Source organism: Varroa jacobsoni, unplaced genomic scaffold, assembly GCF_002532875.2.
Source record: "Varroa jacobsoni isolate VJ856 unplaced genomic scaffold, vjacob_1.0 scaffold_711, whole genome shotgun sequence".
Taxonomy (NCBI): Eukaryota; Metazoa; Arthropoda; class Arachnida; order Mesostigmata; family Varroidae; genus Varroa; species Varroa jacobsoni.
The window spans coordinates 189,653-197,215 of NW_019213613.1; the positions used below are offsets into that span (position 1 = coordinate 189,653).

The 7,563-nt window shown below is 41.6% G+C and overlaps 2 long non-coding RNA genes across 2 annotated transcripts in view; one reads left to right on the forward strand and one right to left on the reverse strand.

Moving 5' to 3' along the window:
• Positions 1-212: 212 nt before the first annotated feature.
• Positions 213-7,563, forward strand: part of LOC111262877 (uncharacterized) — a 9,467-nt gene continuing 2,116 nt past the window's right edge. The window contains exon 1 of the long non-coding RNA XR_002681905.2: positions 213-423. This is a non-coding gene — a long non-coding RNA (uncharacterized LOC111262877). The remainder of the gene's footprint in view (positions 424-7,563) is intronic.
• LOC111262876 (uncharacterized) overlaps positions 4,247-7,563 on the reverse strand; it is a 4,948-nt gene continuing 1,631 nt past the window's right edge. The window contains exons 2-4 of the long non-coding RNA XR_002681904.2: positions 5,992-6,123; positions 5,198-5,279; positions 4,247-4,805 (exon numbers count right to left, since the gene is read on the reverse strand). This is a non-coding gene — a long non-coding RNA (uncharacterized LOC111262876). The remainder of the gene's footprint in view (positions 4,806-5,197; positions 5,280-5,991; positions 6,124-7,563) is intronic.

Consider the following 7,563-nt stretch of genomic DNA (forward strand, 5'->3'; position numbering starts at 1 on the left):
TCACCCTCGCGGGCGTTGCCCCTTTTGCAAGCAAACAATGGATTACCTTTAGCAGCTGTGGCGACTGGACAGTTTCCCGTCCCATGGTACTCTAAAGCAGCTCAGAAGAAGCTAGGCGTGGCCAAGCCTATGCGAGAGGGGATCGAGTGAGACAGAAACTGTTCACTGGCTTTCATCGTCGATGGCGGCCAGAGAAGGTAGTTGAGAAAGTGCCTAACGTGAAACACCGCCACGACTGAAACTGCCGGAAGTTGTTGTGGCTGTTGATTGTCATTGCTCGGTTCGCTGTGAGCCGATGACGCCTAAGAGGCCATCGTCATAGCCCTGTCATGTCGCGGCAGCGATTGTAATTGCTTGCACCGCTCAATGCGCAAAGTCCCATCGAACGCGCTGAAAGTGGAGTTCCTCGACCGCTCCTTGCAGGTTTGTCGGATTTTTTAGCCACCACAAGCTTTGCCGTGCTTCACTCTTTCAAGTTTTGTCTTCCTTTTCCCCTTTTTTTTTTCCAATTTTTCGCTTGCGCCGTTTTCCGTGGGCAGACTCGTTTTATCCCTTTCTCTCTTGCTTTGTACTCTTACTATGAAAGCAGTCAGATCCTCGCCTTCGCGCCCAGTCATCTTCCTTTCTCTTCCGTAGGCAAAAGTGGTGCCGCCAGTAAGACGACCGATACTGCAGAAACGGCCTGCCGTAGCCCCTCTAGCAAAAACTAGGCACAATTTTTTCCCTTTTCCCCATTGGCCGCGGTCTGGGCCACATGCGACAACCGCCACTGACCAGATGGCGCCAACGATAAAGAATTGATAATACTCGTAATGATAATGGCCATTTGTGCGCAGCGCTTGCCGTTGCGCAGACTTCTTGTGCTGTGAAGAGAGCTCGGTGGTGGCGGAAGCGACTGCTTCTTCGTAGTTCGATGGAGGTTTCTCTTTTTTATTTTGAAGCCAGAAGGGACGGTGAACAAAGGACAAGAGAAAAATGGGCTTTTTTAGCCAGTTGAACGGGCACGATGACGAAATTATATCGTATTAACGGTGCTCATCGATGTCGTGGTTGTGGCTCTCAGGCGCAGGGTCAAGTGATGATTTCCTGCACTCTTCAATTTGCTTCGACGATATTTGAGGCTAGCTCTGTTTATCAATATGCGGGATGTGCATGGGATTAGTTGGCAGGCCTCGATATACCCGCTAATCACTGACAACCAGGAATCCACTGAGGGCTTCGTTAGAAAATATTGTTCCCCGAAGCATACTCTCATGAAGCTTAGTTCCTTTTTGCTTTGAAGCGAAAAGCTTGGTGGGTTAGATTGACTTACCGATTTGTCGAGCTGGCGAGGGTAACGCAAGGCAAAAAGCAGGACTGATTTTCGGGGTGCTTTCAACAAGTCGGGATAATATATCTCAATCCCTTTTGTAATGATCATTCTTACCCCCCCCCCCCCCCCCCGCCGACATCCCTGTCCAACCCATTTGCGGCACAGCCGCTAGGGGTGATCAGTAATCGATTATGAGGCAAAGAATAAACAACAGCACATAAAGAATGTTCGGCGCACTGTATTTTAGTTAACTCTGTTGAATACTTTTAGTGGCAGAAATTTTTCGAGTATAAGAACTGATTTAAAATAGCTGACGCAGATGATATATCATGGCCTTAACAAATACTGCTTTTTAATGTATGGTGTAACCGCACAACTCGTGAGACAGCCCATTAACAATTATTTCATAAGATGCAGCCCTAGATATTCTAGGCCTGTTCCTAACGCTATTATTTATAAACAAAAAAACACGATTCAACGGTACGAAATGAGCAGGCATTTTAATTAAAAAACAAAATTAATATAATCAAACGAGTTAAATGAACATGTTACATAAGACCAACATAATTAGAAGTAACATTCTAAAATTGCGCGAAGACCATATATATATATAAGCACGGTTAGCATGATCATAATTTTTGCTTACACCAATATATAATTTTAATTGCCAAAAGATTTACCGAAAAAAATATATAACTTTTTTGCCTGAAAATGATGATGATAGCATTGGGTTATTGATTCATAAACACAATTCAGCATTTAGCTTGGTTCCGTGGCGTACTCTCGGCCTTTAAAAATTGTCTAATCTTATCGGTCGGGTGATGGGAGCTTTTGCGTCAGACCTAACTACCCTATAGGACCCCTTCATTCCGTCCACCTATATTAGAAGATTTCCGTCAAGATATGCTTTTATATTATGACGATAGCGTGCAGGTACTTCATCCTGTAGGAAATAAAATTTGTCATCTTCACTGAATTCGTCTCGAGTGCGTAGTGGGGCAGATTTTTCCAGTGGGTTCAAGTAATAGGCACCAATCACTGTCTTGTTAAAGACGAATGATACAATCAATTTTTTGCTTGAAACTTTTGCGTGACCCGCCTAGAGCGCGGATTTACCGTTGCCCGCTAGGTAGAATTAAACGCGCCACTCAATTGAATTTTAGCCTTATCACTCCAAATAATCGAGCATCCTATCGTACGCGAGACTGTTCTTTTTTTTTGATCCGGATCATCCTCGTTCGGCGGATATTTACATAATACCATAAAACTTAGTAAAATAGATTTTCTTAAGAATTCGTCTTGCTCCTCTCCGCTTATTTGAAATTGATTATGCTCCGGACATTAGAACTTTCGACGGTGCATAGATTTCTTTGAATACCGGGCATATACACAAAGTTGTGCATTGAAATTTGTGACAATTTCTCTGGGCTGTCTGTCGCAGTCGGCATACATTAATTTCCTATACTGGGTACCGAAATATCAATAATCAATTAGGTTGTCCTGCTAAGCTCATCTGTGCCTTTAGTACTTATTGGCCGTTTTAGACCGTTGTATTTTTATGACGTTTAGCCTGTTATCAGCTTTGAAGTAAATTTCGTTGTAATATGTTTGTGAGTATTTGAGCTACTTTTCAATGAGTTTACGGCTACAGATACTAGACATGAAATTACGATTAAAAAATCGTTTGCGGAATCTACGAAACAGGACTTTTTTTGAGAAGGACTCCTGAGCAGCTCAGAAAATGTATTAAAAGTCAATAATGGTTAAACATCACCGCCAAAAATAACATCTCTAGCACATGCAAGACTTGGCTGGCCGGCTGGCTGACTATACCGCAGTGAACTCGCGGGCCCTGTCAAATCCTTATAGGCCTCTATGCTTAGTGTCGGGTAGAGTGAGTTTAGAGCTAATTTCCGCACGTTTAAAACTTGTTACCAAGTCATCTATGTGCAGTGTTAGCGTTGTACGCCAGCTTCATGACGCAGGCATAGAATAGTAGTTGTTGCCTATAAAGAACGCGTCCGCTTTTATTTATATAGAGTAAAACTGTAGAGGTACGCGCTTCTTTCGTCCGCAGCTAATCAATATATTCGATGATCTACTTGTTAAGAAAACGTGAAACTAAGACACCGACTAAACAATAGCAAGTAGCTTTGTGGCAGCTTTAAGATTGACACCCACGCATCAAACGTAAACATCTACAAGTTACAGTCGAAGCAACTTTGAATAACTTAAGCAAAAACATACTTCAGTTAGCGAAAACTGTTATTTCACGACATCATTGTCAGTCTTTTGTATGATGGCAATGAAATGGTTATCTGTTTTATTACACTCGGAAATAATGCGTTTTATCGGGAAACGTTTCGACTTCCTTTTCCCGGAAGCACAACGACCGTAATCAGATAAATAAAGCCGGTGACCAGTTATCGACAGGCAACAGGTGAACCTAGTGAAAATTTTCAAATGGCGAACCCTTTCGCTCTCCCCTTTCTCTTTCTCTTTCTCTCTCTGTCTATCGATGCTAAATTTCTCATAATCACGAACAGAAGTAATAGCAGCAGTTGGGGAAGTACTGCGGGTAGCACGATTTCTTTGTTGAACGAGGCTAAGTATCTGTAAAAGCGCTACGAACGAATGCAGCACGTTCCATTGTTATATTCGTTCGTTGTTATTGCTATTACCTCCATCTTTCTATGTATATATGTAATTATGTTAAATGAAATTGTATAAGAATAATAAGACGCTAAACCGACGACGACGACTCGTTGGAAAGATCAACAAAGAACGACAGGCGGAACAGTGGGTAATGCACTTGATAATAACCGAGCAGCGCTTACGGCACCCGCGTGTTTGCTTTGCATTTTCCTATCCCTGTCCTGATGCCACAGCCGACGATCGTTATGGTGACGAGAAAGACGGTACCAGTGATGGCGATGATGTTGCTCTAACTGGTTTTTATTTGATTAAGCATCAACGTGTTGTAGAAAAAGACAAAAGAAGTTTACGTGTCCCAAAAAAAAAAAAGGTACCAAATTGAGTTAAATTGTTGTTGGTGGAAGGTGAATAGTTCATTTGATATACTTAATGGTCCAGCATATATGTGCATGTCTATATACCTTTAGTGAATTTAAGCGCATATTATTACAAGTCGTTATTTATAATTGTCTCTAATTCGATTAGCTGTAGGATCCGTAACGGGTATCTCAAACTGCGATGATTTCAATGACCCAATAGGTCTATCCCATCGTCGGATCGCTGAGGGCCATCCAAATGCTGCCAAACCAGAGGAAATTTTTACACGCGGTAGACTTTACATTGGACCGATAGGTTTCAGTTGATTGGTCGTTGTTTGCTTAAAACGTAGCTCGATGTCTTGTGAATGACGTTTTCTGCAAGCGTCGCACTGCAACCTGCCTGGTGCTAGGAGCCCCTCACGACACCAGGCTGTAGGTTTTAGGTGGACAACGTAAATACGCCTCTCAGTTGAACGAATCTGGAAATTCATGAAGTCTTGTAATGCAATTGAGTCCCATCAACTATACGAATGAACAAACTTTACTAGCTGCTAGTCCTAAGTTTGCGCTAACTTGAAGAATTATTTCGAAATACAGGATTCGTTCCATAGAAACAGCTCTAATGAACTAGGTTTTACAATGTGCAATTCATACAGTTTACGCAGAAAATAATTTCACAAATCAGTCCTGTCGAAAGGTTCGTTTACAGTTTGGCCGTCTTGGTAAAAACTGATCGATTGCCTCGGGTAATTGTGGGCCTGCCAATTTCTATTTGACGGGCCGTTTATACTGTTGCAATGCGTTCTTGGTTTTGCCACTATAATCATTTTTTGTCATAGTAGGTATGATTTTTCTTGCTCGGCTAGCATACCCGTATAGGACGAATGCAGCCATCTGGCTGTGGGCTAGGACACGACATCTTGTTAGGTTGACACAAATATGCTCGATGTGCCCTAGAAAAAAGAAGGCTTCTTAATACATTTCCGTGATCGCGAGTATGCGTCTTTGTAGGCGAGAGCTGACGAAAACGTTTACAATGAAATCGCTATGTACGCGGCAGCGCAAAAGGAAGCCTGAGTTTCAAAGTCAGTGATCAATACTGTCCCCGTGTAGACGAATGATCGAGTGTATAACGTGTTTAGTTCACACGGTGCAAGTCACTTCTATTCAAATTCATAATAAACATTTTCGGAGCAACAGGTTGGTAACTAGGGCCTATGATTTCATTAATCCGTATGATGAACTAGTCGATATATATATCCGGCACCACATTTGCGTCTGCTAGTGCCTTGGTGAGTAAGAGGTGAGGAGCAAAGAAAGGATCTGTCAAGGTGCAGCTGTGAGTATATCGATTTCGTAATTAGCCGTCGTAGCAACAGAACAGCTGCCAGGTCACTGTCAGATACCAAAAACTTTCCATGCTGCTTTTTTGTATTCCATCGGTTTGGACGCCATAAGGCGCTAGGAACTATGCACGATAGACGTAAATCATAATTTGAATTGCGCAATAAATTGTACGCACTCAACAGACCCTACTCAAAAGCAATAAAGAACATCGACCTCTATAGCATTTTAATTACATCATAGTACATCCGAGATATACGTAATAATATTATAATCGTTCATTTATAATGCATCTTTATGTTGAAACATCTCTATCCAAACCTTGATGACGGAAATTGTAAACATCTCAGCAAGTCTTCCTTACTGAAAGGAAGACCGAATAGCTGTGTTATCGCCGTGAGGAATCGGTGTTGTGAGCATGTGGTAAAGTCCCTTTCAGGTGGCACTAAGCACCTAGGATTTGTAAACAGAATTAGGTCAGCTATGATAGTGGTATGAATTGAAAGGAAGATATTCTTCGTTGCGTAAGATAAATACCCAAGGGTGGCTAATTTTAACAACGTAAACATGTTTCAAACTTGATAGACGATCCGCCGAGCATTTGCTGCAGCCCGGTAATAGTCTACGTCAAGATTATAGCGTCTCCGTATGTCGTAACAAAAATAAAAACAGGCTTCATATGAAATTCGACAATTATTTTCATTGTTATACTTCAACGTTTGTTAGGTACGTCTGAATACGAAAGTTTCTGAATACGTCTTGTTCACCGGTCCGAAAATCAAGGTCGTTACGCTGTTGGTTAGTTTACGAATTCTGTTATACCCTATCTAAGATCAACAAATGTTTTTCCTTCAAAATCCGCTTGCTGGGCCTAGATAGGCATTACTTGTTGTAACTAGGGCCTGCTGATACAAAGTATGTCCACATACGGAATTAAACGTAAAGAAGCATGTGCCTTAAGGTTTAATGATAGGCAACCACATTAGTTAGTGTGTTGTCACGGTAACGTATATCCATCAACAAGCAAGTTAAGTAACTTGATTGGAATGGGATTACGCAAATGTAGCACTCAGTTGACGAACGAATCGACTAAAGAGAAGGGATATGTTTAAGTTTCGAATCATCTAGATCATCTGAATGAGTCGCTTATATAGGACGCTGGCGATCGTACGCAGTTCTGCGGGTTACATATGTGCATGGAACGCTGAAAGCCCATGCGGACATAATGACTACGCAATTTCACTTAGATTTAAAGGGTAAGTGTAACTTTGTGTTTGCATATTTAACTTGACGATACAAAAAAGCTTGTATTGAAAGGGCTCAAACAAGCCGTCTACGTGGAGGATAGTTGACGAGGGTTCGAATGATATGCTCGTTAGCTAATAAATAATAAGCTAATAAGACTTGAAAGACGCTAGAAGCACTGAAGATTATCACGGATTTTGTTTACAACATGTGTAATTTGAATGCCGAACAAGCCGAAGTTTTATTATGCCCGGGGCATTTGTTAAGTCGTTCGAACAGCTGAAAGTAGGAGTTACTAACAGCGACGATAACAAATGTAACCAACCTCAATAAAGTGGCACGTGCATTTTTCAAAATTTCTCTGACGCGGAATCATCACAGAGTGAGTAGATATGATCTGAACTTTTAAATCTAAGTAGATTACGAATATTTACGAGGTATCTATCGAACTACACGCTAGAAAAGTAATCTGTACTACTGGCTGATACAGGTCGACGGAACATCGTTCCATAGAAAATAAGAATAAACCGTGGTAAACCTCAATGTTGACGTATGTCCTAGGTCCTGTCGACGATAATCACTCTGTACACAAGGAGGGTTGCACCTTTTTTCTCTGTGTACAATACCGCAAAAACGCTACATGTTATC